At 44.1% G+C, this 12489-nt stretch overlaps 1 protein-coding gene and 1 long non-coding RNA gene across 2 annotated transcripts in view; one reads left to right on the forward strand and one right to left on the reverse strand.

Annotated features, from left to right (window-relative positions):
- LOC122647206 overlaps window positions 1-8346 on the forward strand; it is a 19393-nt gene extending 11047 nt beyond the window's left edge. The window contains exons 2-3 of the long non-coding RNA XR_006330822.1: window positions 1458-1468; window positions 8214-8346. This is a non-coding gene — a long non-coding RNA (uncharacterized LOC122647206). The remainder of the gene's footprint in view (window positions 1-1457; window positions 1469-8213) is intronic.
- LOC122647205 (protein PLASTID TRANSCRIPTIONALLY ACTIVE 12, chloroplastic) overlaps window positions 1-12489 on the reverse strand; it is a 75452-nt gene that overhangs the window by 20968 nt on the left and 41995 nt on the right. The gene's annotated exons all lie outside the window — the stretch shown is intronic.

Here is a 12489-nt window from a genome sequence, read left to right on the forward strand (position 1 = left end):
TTAGATCATTTAATCGGTTACGATGCGAATGCAACTAATGTGATGTGCCTTAAAAAGCACTTTCAATGAAAGTTTCCGGCCCCTTGGTAGTTTGCTTAGGCCCCCACCTCGCCCAAGTGGTTCGTGCATACCTTGCTTCAGGGGGTTGGATCTTCTATCCAAGCTAGAGAGACGAGTTAGATACTAAAGAGACGGCTGGGGGACTCATTCGCTGGCCCACTTCGATATCTATCTGTCTTTCGATTCATGTATATGCCCTTTTTTACAGATATTTCGCTATTAGGCATTCTGCACGAGTCCGTTACCAATCCCAACCCCGGCTAACCTTTTTTTCTTAACCACCTCATTCAGAGTCTCAAATGTGACTGATCACAGGCATTGACCTAGGAAAATTTACCCGAGAACATTCCTTTCGGAAGCGAAGCAGTGTTCCATTCTTTTCGGCGGCATCCTTCCGAATTGGCGGCGAGTGGAGTGCCACAATCCCATTCATCATTTTTGATCTACATAAGCCAAAGCCCATAGCACTGGCGACGTCTCCGGCATAAATGCGAGGAGGATGTATAGCTGATATAGGATCTTGTGGAACAGGATTTGATTCTGCAAACGGTTCGGAACGAACAAAGAAATTTCGAACAAAAGGATCGGAACTCGCTGATAGGAAAGGAGAGAATGATTATTGAAAACAAGGTTCAAAATATGAAGACGATCCATCTTAAGAGTAATAACATGACAGTTGAGTCGTAGTTAAAGACCGTAGAATATCGTAATTAAGGCATCACGTACTTGCTATTCTTTATCATTCTTTTATATCGTAACGTCTAGGGCTAAGTCGAACAATAGTGGGCTTAATCAGAACTACCACTGGTTGAGAGTAGTCACGTACTTCTAAAAAGACCTTGGTCTAGGTTTGAGGTTCATCTCGAGCGGGCCAAAAATTCTCATTTTCTATTTTTCTGTCCGATCTTCAAACTATCGCATGTACTCGCTTACTATCTCAAAGGGATAAAGGTCTGGTTTTTTATATTAATTCAAACTAAATTTAACTGATTAAAACCAAGATATTCACTAGGGCTCTGTCAAGCTAAGGATACAAGCTACCAGAGATTTCAGACTTAACTAGCTAGTTAGGAAAGCAACATTAATACACCTTCAGATGAAGAAGGTTCCTCTTGAACTCAGCTAACAAAAAGAGGAACTCACTTCACTAAAGGTTTCAACTCGTCAGTCAGAGGTATAATGAACCCAGAGAAGTTCGGGCTAAAAAAAAAAAGTCAGAGGTATAATGAAGCTAGTAGTATAGTAAGAGAATCAAGAAAATACAGTACTTGCTAGCCCGCCAAAAGTGGGAGGTGGTATCGTATTATCTTATAATAAGAGCACGCCTGCTTTTAGCTTGTAGTTTCACTCTTGCTTTTGCCTTACTCGTTTAAAGGCGTGTTCTCATCTTTTGAAAGAAAGATGTACAGTGGCGGTCTTCTCGTCACCATAGGACTAAATCTCGCGAAATCTCGGTCGAGATCTCGAATATTTCGAGTATCTCGACCTGACCGAAACGAAACAGCAGCTCGAATAAAAAAAATGCAAAACTCGGTCGAAATTTCAACCATCTCACGAGATATCGAGATTCCTTTTACAAAAGTAGCTTTATTAATACCAAAACTCGTTAGTCTCGGTCGAAATTAACAAGCTCTGGTTTTTGGGTTTTTTTCTCCTTGATCTTCATCCTTTCACTTCTCCTTGTTCTTCATCCTTTCACTTCTCCCATACCATGACGTGGCATTCATTTGTCCTACAGTCGGAGAACAATGCATGTCAGCTCCATCGGACTATGAGTGGGGTCGATCTTGGACGTCAGAGTAATTATTATTAGAATATTTGTAAACATTTGAGTCACTAGATGACTACTTGACTTGTATTGGACTTTGGGGATATTGTCATATTGATATCATCTTCTTAACTTGTTATTTACTTATTGTACTTAATATTATGACTTAAAAGTCATTCACTTTATGTTTCCAACTTCCAAGTCGATTTACTTGTTTAAATTGCTTATTAATCATTAATTTATTACGTCCTCTAGTACTTAAAGTCTTAAACAATGTATATGTGTAATTAACTAAGTTATACATTAGGATTCGACCATACATTCCAATCAATGGTGCAAATCCAAAACACCACTTTGGGTGACTATTTTTGCAATTTGAACATTTAAATGTGTTTATATAGCCTAAAATAGGGTTTCCATGAAGTTTCAGGCCTTAACTCGGCCTAAAACCCACCGAAATGACCTACCGAAACATAACAGGAAAATGCAAAATTTCAACCGAAATATCCGAAATTTTGGATATTTCGGTCAGCCCGAAACACCGAAACGAAACGAATTTTCAAACTATGCTCGTCATTCTTCAGAGCTGAGCTAGGCACTTGCATTAGGAACACTACCCTCATGAAGGGCATGGGGACAGCTCAAACAGTATGAAGGCTGCCGCACCTACGGCTTTTTTTAAGCCAGCTGAAAAATGGATGTGCGCGTCACGCGCGGCTCGCTTCGCTTTTGTTGCTCCGCCCCTACTAGTAAAGGGCTTTTCGCCGTAGCTTGCGGAAGAGGGCATTTCCATCACGATGGATTGAATTCAGTCAAGCGAGCGATGAAGTGAGCCCTTAAAAGATAGTCATCCTTACTTGACTTCTCTAGCGTTGAACGAGTTCCAGGCTAAGGACGAAGCTCGTACTTTAGGTGGACGGGTGGTGGGCTCTTCCGCCTTAACTTGAAAGAAGGCAATGAAATTGTCCTAAGACAAGGCACCCGATAGGGCGCACTCAGCCTACTAAGTCAAACCCTTAGTTCAACAAGATCAAGAAAGCTCTAAACACCCTCAATCAGGCTTTTCTTTTTAACCTTTCCTAGACAGAGGGAAGAGAGTGCTCCTACATGAAAAAAAGAACTGAAACTAGAAGACGAAGTTTAGCATGTTGAATGACATCATCTAGTAATCAGTTAACACATGTCGTCTCCTGGAGATGTGTAAAGGCTTATTGACAATGGTAGCTGCCGCGCATCCACAAGAAGGCAGTTCCTCCGCATTTGGATGGAAGTGTATATTTTCGATCTGACAGTGATACAAATATAAATATATGGGATCAAACCTTCTCCCCATCTCAAGGAGGGCCTACACTTCTCTTTCCTAGTCGATCTTGCTCTTTGAAGTGGTTGTCAAATGTGAGGCGAAGAGCGAGGGCGATTCTAATTTTCAGTTTCTTCTTTCCAACTTCGAGAGTGACATGGATCCGACCAACCAAGGAACGTAGTTCTGTCGGCATATTCTATTCCGCCTCTTGCCTTTTGTCTTTGCTGAATGTGTTTGAGCCAAGGAGAAGAAGCTCCCTCTGGCTTGGGGTCGGGGCATGATGCGAGGTCTCGAGAACACGCCGAGGGTCTGTCCTTTTGGAAAAAAGAAATCACAGGTAAACTCCGTTCGTTACTCCAGACCCAAAAATGAGCTGGTTTTCCTTCATAGGATCTCAATCAATATTTTCTTTTTCATTCCGCCCGACTGGAAAATGTCATTCTTTTACCAATTATTAGAAAGAGTCTTTCTCCGCGGCAAGCATATCAAGCAGGATCGATTGGATAAAATAGGTGAGGATAGCATCAAACAGTTGATCGGCTAGGCCTCGTAAGGGAAGTATCGCAAGAGAGGGATCGGATAGGCCTTGAGTGTTTATACCCAACCCTTTATCGCTGACGCGTATAAAGAAGTAAAGGATGCATATTTGGGGATTAATTGATTGCAACACAAGTCTTTCCGGCTTTTTCGTTTGATTTCTTTGCCAATTCCCTCATCGTGTTGGATGAGTTGTACTTCCCGGGCCTTATTAGGTGCGTCAACTACTTTGTTCTTATGTTTAAGGGGGGGGGGGCTCCTTCTCAACTCCGAGTTTTTCAGTTTCTTGGGGAGATTTCGAGTGAAAGAAAATATTTAAAGAAATGCTGGTAGCTTTAGGCTTACTGCCTTCTCTGGAAATAGTCTTCCCTCCCTTGCTGCATCAGTAAGATACGGCAAGCAACAGCTAACGTAATGCTCTATGTATATATAGGCAGGCCAATGGTTTCTTCCGATCCAACATATCCCGATTCCTCCACATCATAAGACGCATCGGTAGACGCATACGAAGAGGCATAAGCATATGAATCTGAATACGCAAGGGTAGTTTATAAACCAACCAGGGAAAGGAGGCGTTGTTTCTAGAACCGATTCGACAACAGAGGCTGACACTGATGAGGCGGAATCGAATCGTCCGTTTAGGTAGCCAAAGAATCCTACGCAATCCTAGAGCTTTCTATTTTTTTTTTTAATTTATTTTATATAAATAGAATCACGTGGAAAGGAGCGAAGCCTCTTTCTATCTTTCTATGTAGATCGCATATACAGGGGATGCTGTACATGATCCTTTGATCAAGATTCCGTTACCGATTTGATTTTTTCTTTTTTTCTTCTGGCCGTGCCGTTTGTTTGATTAATTCTTTGGGTGGTAAGTCAAGAGCCAATCTCCAAGGCAACTGATTCTGGAGATAAGGAACTGGGAAGGCGCTTTCGTATATAAAGAAGTAGTGGATCAAGGCTCAAGGTATGCTTTAGAGCTACCTAGCTTGAAGGTAGCGACTGCTCTCTCTTTCTGGAGAGATGCGAATGAATAGCCTACTTTCTTTCGTACCCACGAGAATGGGAATTTGCCAACTGACCTTCAGAGATGGGAATCCACTTGCCTGCTTCTACGCGTTTTCCTCCTACCCGAAGACTTAAATGAATAGCCATCGCTGTTAAGAACAACCAAGATCCAATGAGAATTTGCGCGCAATTTTTGGCTTTTTAGCGGGAGAGGCGGATCTTTCAAAGGCAATGTTACCTGGGTAATTATCTTCAGGGACAAGACTTGCTTTGCCATCAAGCTCGTCCTCGTGGACGAAAGATTCATTCGAGATGCGGGTCTTGTTAGGGCCCTTTTCCGAAACGGAAATGGAAGGCACGTCGATGAATACGGAATTTTGACCCAGGCGCCGTAGCCATGCCTAACCGTTCGGCCGGAGATGGGGCGCCCTGGCAAAGCGAGATTCTTCTGTCCAGCGGGACCACCCCGGTTTCATTTTCGAACCTTGCAGCAGTTTGCTTGTCCATCTTGTTAAATTTGCATTAAATTAAGTAATCACGGATGTATGTTCCTACTGAGGGTGGTCTACGATCAGCCCTGGCAAAGCTTCAAACAAAGAGGTTGGCTGTTCACTTCATTGATTTGACTTCACTTCACTTAAGATTAAAGATAGGGGCTGGGCGGGGAGTGAAGGCTCGTTTAGTAGACAGCGAGCGAGCAGCAAGCTACGGTGAAAAGCAGCGAGCTCCGCTTTCAGAAGCGAGAAAATGACGCGAGAACCCGCGGTGAAGAAATAAGGAGATCTTTCTATATTAATTATCAGTTGAAAAAATCATAGGCAAATTCCTGGATCACTCGTTCCGCTGATGAGGCTGCCACTTTATTGATATGATATTAAACGTTGCTTAGAAGCGGTCGCAAGGTCTGTTTTGGCAGCCTAACGGCCGCCCTATAAAAAGAGGAAACCTGAGGCTGCCATATCTGCTGAGGTTTCGAAGAATAAACGCTTACCAAGGTCTAAGCTGGCGTCTAATGTCTCCGTTTCCGTTCCTACTCTTTATCCGATGAATCTATCGTCTACGCTGTCTTTTTTCTCCTGTGATGAATTTTATTGTTTTGAACCAAAAAACATTCTCCCGTAATCACCGCTCTTAGGCCGAATCTGTACGAAGAACCACTGCTCCCTAAGGAATGGTCTGGTGAGGATAGGCAAAGGATCTAGCTCTCCTCCTGGCTTCTTATGTTCTATTTTGTCTTGTTGACACACAAGACAGATTTGGACATAACTTTCTGCATCTTCTTTCATCTGAGACCAATAAAATTGAGCGCCAAGCAACGTCATTGTTCAGTGCTGACTGGGATGTCCTGCCCAGCGAGTGTCATGACACTCCTTCAACAAGTCCCTACGTATGTTTTCCCACCTTGGGACGAAAAGATTATTCCCTTTGGTGTAGAGCAAACCATCCTTTTCCCAAAAGGGACGTTTTTATTCCTTGACAGCTTGTAGTAGGCTCCTAGCTACTGCGTCATATTGTAGACCCTCCTTGATCCTATCAGAGGGCGAATGGTGTATCGGGGGTGACAGATGGAAATGTGGGGGCTAATAGTCTGCCAGGGGCAGAGGTGATTCCTAGTTCCAGAACGACTTCAACGGGAATACCACCCCTGCTCTCCTGACAGATCCCAAAAGGGGGCCACGGCCACCTCGCTTCTATTTTTTTTGATAATAGTCATTTTTAAGAAAATTTGAGCCCCACCCCGATTAAATCTGTCTTTCAGTAACCCCGGTAGACTTATCAGAGGCGATAACCGAATCCTGTCCAATACGCGGAGTAGAAGACAAGTCTTTCCCCTTCGATCCTTTGAAGATCCGTTCTAGCCAAGTCATCTCCATGGCTACTATGATTGGGGCGGTAGTACTCGCAATGACTTTATGCGAAGCCACCTCTTTTTATTAAACAAAATGAGACAGTCATTTATAACAATAATAATTTTGATTATGAGGGATAGGGTGGGGAAGGCGAGCGGAGTGAGGTGAGTCGGCCTAGGTTTTCAAGGAAGGTAGCAGCAAGAAGGGGGAGGCGCGGCTGGATGGAATCCCTATTACTGATGTTGGACCAAGCTTCGTAGTTGTGTAGGCGGAGTTGAGCGACGCACAAGGTGGGAGGAGATCCGACTCCATGCAAATAACCCAAAGTGGCGAACCCCGAATTGTTGACTCTGGACTAGTTTTTTGTACTAAAACCAATAGCAAGGCCGGTGGGTTGTGGTGGCGGGTGGAGAAGGGAAAGAGAACTCAGAAATTTCATATACATAGACAAGAGAAAAGTTCTTGTCTGCTTTTCAAGTCTTGGATTAGAGGGCTAAAGGTGGACAAGGTTGGAAGGATGGCCCTTACGCGAGGGGTAAAGGTGGGGAAGGGGCAAAGTGATGCCAAGAAGAAGCAGCTTTTGTTTGTGCCAACCCTCTTTTCTTTTCTCGCCTATAAGTGAGGGGAACTAGAGGTGATAAAGAAAGAAAGGAATGGAGCAGAGGCAGAAGACAGGGCTACTGCAGTGGCAACTATGGGGATTCCTCCTACCACCGAAAGCATACCACAATACCTGGGTATTGAGAAGGAAGGACGCTTTCAGAGGCGAAAGGCCATGGTAGAAGTGATTACCTCCTCGCTTGGCCGGAACTCAGGTTTCCAGTTAAATTTCCAGAAACCGCACGATTATATAGCCAAAGGGAATACGCCGCGCCTAAAATCATCCCATGCACTGCTAATGTGGCTGCTAAGCTATTTCTTTGGAAAGCTCCTACTGAGATGGGAAATTCCCCGATAAAGCTGCTAGTATCAGGTGAACTCATATTAGCCCCCAGCGAAGCCAAAAAACGTGAGCGCCTAGCCCAGCAAAAAAAGGCCTACCGCTACATAAAGACGATCTGATGAAAGGCTCAATTCACTCGTCACGAAAATAATAAGGATTATTATAGCATAAAAAGGAATACAGGTGTGAATGCGATGAACAGTAGTGTTGTAGATCGATGTGAAATCCCCTTGTTGACTCCCTCCCCATCTTCCTCTTGGAATGTGCTGGATTCAGTAATATTACTGAATTCTTCTACGTACTTCCTTGTATAAGGAACTATGGGAGGAGTTCATGCGAAGATCCGCCAAGATATCGGCGGCATCGTTCACACGTTCCTCTATAGAAATAGGAGGACCCGGGTAGACCTTGTTCGTTTCTATTTGACGGCTACGCTCCTCGATTTTTTTTACATTACATAAGGTAGCTTGCTTACTTAGCGCTTGCGCTAAGGATCTAATCAAAGTCAAACTTTTTTTTGAAAAGAAAACCTTTCCCTTAAGCAAGAAGCCGGATGCGCCCCTAACAGAGTCAAGGCAACAGTGCTCGTAGATCAGCTCGACCATCGGGAGAGAGTGGTCGTAGATCAACTAGCCGTTGTATATAGTCGGGCCCTTGCTTGTTGCCGGAGTTTGCTGGCTCGCCTTTCGCTTAGAAAGAGACCGGTTCTTTCCTCTCTTTAAATGTTGCATTGAGTGGTCCGGACAGGCCTATCAAAGAAAGAGATCATTGAGCCTATTTAGCCGGGCTGGGAATCGCAAGAATCGAGAAGTCCTCCATTGAATTTTTTGGGGTGGGAAAAACAGGTTCGGAAATGGCCGGATTAGCATGAGGTTTTTATCCCTGATTGGGAAAGTTATTCTATTCGTAAGCCCGTCATCAACTACTTCTCTCGGGGCTGATTGGATCATCCTCAAGCTACTGATCTGTGGTCTCAGTTGTTTTTGTTGTCTTTCTCAGAGTATTGAGCCGTCTGCAACATTCAATCCGGTATTATCTCTCAACACATTCAGATGCAAAAATCCGTGAAGGCAACGAGAGATGCCACCTACTCTTTCCGTTCCTTCTCTTTTGGAGTGGAGCAACACAGCCCTATAGCGTAAAGGCATTCAAGCCGCGTCTAAACTAAATGCTGGGTAAGGGTGGTCGTCCCTCTTGCTGTGCACTTAAGTGAGCTGCCCCACGGCAAACTTCTAATGAATCACGGACTATCTTAAACATTCAAAAAAATTCGATTGATTGATACGAGTTTCTTTTTCTCGGCTTGGGAGCTCATCTATCTGACTCACTCGTGTGTTCAGCATGATGCCATCGCCCACACAATCATAGCCGGCAGTTTCTGACCCCATCCAGTCTGAATGAAAGGTAAGGCACAGAGCTTCTCCAAGCCAGACTAGTTGAGAAATTAGTATCCGGCCTAGAGGTGACGACAAAGAATAGGTCACACGCCTACTGTGCTTTCTATGATCATCTACGCAATAACTCGAAGGACAGATTTTCTCTTCCCCAAGAATAGAAGCCTTATCCCAAAGGAAGACAGCAAATATCTCCCAGATCATGCGGTGGAATGGCGATTTAACAAAGCCACTCACACCCACTGCGGAATCCTTAACAGGAGATGATGACCATTGAGGTACCCACCGAAGTCCAAGATTCATTGGAATCTTAAGAGCATGTGCGCCGGAAGGCGCTCCTCACGAGATCCAATGCAATCGCCCCTAGTGAATTAAATAAATCCACAGGGACAGAGGATGGCTTCCAACCAATGGGCTGCTTCGGTCCCAAATGTCTATTGCTATAGGGCTCGCTGCCTAAAGCCTGTCTCGCCTTCGTCTTACTATATGAGCTAGCCGAACACTAGCAATATGCTGTTACGCTTGTCGAAAAAGAAGTAGAAGCCCTGCTCCGAAAAAAGGGGTATTCGCCGACTAGCATTTATAGCCATCGCAACCAAATAAGGGGGTATGTACTTTACTCGTATGGGTACCTTGTCACCATAAAAAGATTGGTTGGCTATTTAAAAAAATTGCGAATGGCCCCAGAGAAAAGCCCACTTTATAGGCGGTTTTGCACGCAATACAAAAGGGAGAGTTCAATCTCTCTAAAGACAAAAGAAACGTGAGTGTCCATTTTCTTTTTTTCCTTTTAATGTTTAGCATTTGCCAGAATAATGTACAATAGTTAAATAGTTGAAAGGAAAAGACAACTCAATCAATATGTGACAAAAGCTATGATGGAGCCGCCGGGAAAAATGAGACTGAAGAAACTGCCACACGTTCGGGAGGGGAAGGAATAGATGTATTGAATGCTCCAACCTCTGTGAAAACGTAATTTTTGTTTTTCTTCTAGACGAATACGATATTGAGATCTTTTCCCAGAACGAGATTGGTTTCTACTTTCTGTTCGACAAGCAGTTGCTTGCGAAGTAGGGCTTCCTTGTTTGCGAAAGTAGTTTTTCCTGCATTCCCTGCATTCACATGAGCAGATAGACGCAAATCCAGCTCCTCCCTCCGTTGGAGGTCCGAAATCAGCGGCTTGTCAAACTGCTGGTCCGTGTCCTCTGTTTGAGAAGACGGACCCTCATCCACTGGGGCCAGGTCAGCCGCAGCTTTGGATGAAGAGGCGCCCCTCAGGCCTTGCGCAATAAAAGCTACGAACAGTTGGTCGGAATTACAGTGGGGAGAGGGGGACCTTGGCAGTGAAGGTGCTCCCCAGACGTTTTCGGAGCAGATTGGAGAGATTCCTTCATCGAAGGGGTTGAACACCCAATTCTCAAAGAGGGCATCCGAATCGTCTGGCACGGGTGAATAAGTACGTAACCTAATTTTCCTGTTCAAAAGAAGATTTCTTTTCTTCTGCATTCTCAACAGGAATGCATCAACAAGACTGCCCTTCCATATAGATCATCGTGGCATGAACTCAGAATTTCTTCTCTTCGGACCAAGCGCTTTTAGCCCACCTCCTCCTCCTCCTTTAGGATAGGATCGTCGCTGGTCCTTCTTTCACTTGCTTTTTTACCAGGTCCGATAGGTCGGTCGCCCGGTAGCCGCTCCGCTATGGAGCTACGTGTACACCTCTACGTCCCCGAGCTGTCCCTATGATCCAAGGCGTTTTCTGAAAGCTCCTCCATATGACGCCATTTCGATTGGCGTTTTTCTTCCCGCAACCTCTTAGTAACCATCAACTAGATTTTTGGTTCCTATTCCCCCCATTATTACTAAAGCCCCCCCGCTATTACAATAAGGCCCTTCAGCTTACCCCTGCATCATTTAGGGGTGCGATTGTTTTTTAGCTGGCTTAGCCTCCTCTGATGTTGAAAGTCTCTCAAGCCTGACTTTCTTAAGTTTTCCATTCAAACCACTAGTTGGTAGTCTAAACCGTCCCTCTTCCCCAAAAAAGAGCACCTATCATGCTTTGGCCCTGCAAGAGGGGGGTCATTTTTGGGGGATAGGTAAGGAAATCAGACTTTGGGAGGAATTCAAGATCGGTCATAAAGGAGGTGGGGGGATGGACATGGCGACTAGTAGGAGATGACTCCCCTCCCTTGTTGGGGCGTATGATTACCTTTTGACCTTTAGGGGGTTGTGAGGCACTGTCAAGCATCAGCGTCTTCAACCGCTCGAGCCAACCTTCCTCAATAATTAGGTGTTCCCATGATCATTCCGCCTTCACTTCCCGTAGTCAGGGCACTTTGCGAATCCAGGAACTTCCATAACGTTGGCGTGATTCGGTTTAAGCAACGGATCTTGCCGTGAGACATCTTCGTAATGAAAATGGAGTGGAAACATGAGTTGGCTTTTCCAGTATCTATAGAATGAGCACTGTTTTCTATCTGCTTAAAAAAGATAGTAGTAAGAATGAAACTTCAACACGAACCTGGAGAATTTGAAATAGGACTATCATCCTTCCACCACCCGTAATGCCACTCCACGTCTATGTCTGTCAGAGTCCTTAGCCTTTCAGCTCAATCCTGGACATTGTAAAAATCCACCAGAAGGGTCTGGACTCTATAATGCTTTACCCGGAAGCGGTCGTTCGTCACAGGTTTCACCTTCCGAAGGCGCTCACATAACCACACCTAAACAACAAAGTCCAAGAGTCATTCAAGTGAATAGAAGATTGCAAATAATTGTCCATGAATAATAGAATTCTGGAGCAAGGAAGGTTACCTGAAGAAGATAAGGACTCCCAGTAAAAGTCTCCCCTTGGTGGGAACGGGTCTTGAGAGTCACTGACTAGTAAAGGGGCGGTGGAGAAGAGTTCTGAAGTTTTATTATTGCTTCGACTTCATTCATACACTTGTCAGCTCAGTTAGTGAAGGCAACGTGTGAAACGTTGTCTCCACTGCTCGTGAAACGGAGGGTGGTCTACAATCACTTGGTTTGTTTCTCGAGCTCAGGTACGGGTGAGTTAGTCACATGTGCTCGACTTAATATGCAGCCACAGAACTGCTAAATCCCTCGTAAGACTCCAGTTCCGTAATAGAGGATCGAGCTCCAAGAATCAAAGAATTAAAGATCAATGTAAAAAAAGGCTTTCATTGTGTGAACCGAAGACTCAACATTACTATCACAAGAATTACAAAACCTTATGGACAACCTAAGATTCTTGCAGAATTTGAAATATAGCTCTACAATTAAAGAATAGAGTTTCGTTTCAAAAGGCAATGAAAAAGGCTATTGAATTAACCGAACAAGCAGATACAATTATAAATAAGACTGTACTTTTAATAGTATATGGGGGCAAAAAGGTAAATTTACCCTAGTGGGACCCACATCCCTAGTGTGGAATCTAACTTCCTGTAGATTACCCTGATCGGATTTCCGCTTATGTCACATGACACCATTCCTATGACTTAAATACAAGTATTTAGGTAATTATTTCTGATTGAATTAGTTTAGAGAAGTAATTTTTCCAAACTAATTCTATGTATAGCCTAAACAAACATGCCTTAGTATGACTTATTATATAACCCATACTTAGT

This window comes from Telopea speciosissima, unplaced genomic scaffold, assembly GCF_018873765.1.
Source record: "Telopea speciosissima isolate NSW1024214 ecotype Mountain lineage unplaced genomic scaffold, Tspe_v1 Tspe_v1.0014, whole genome shotgun sequence".
NCBI classification, from domain to species: domain Eukaryota; kingdom Viridiplantae; phylum Streptophyta; class Magnoliopsida; order Proteales; family Proteaceae; genus Telopea; species Telopea speciosissima.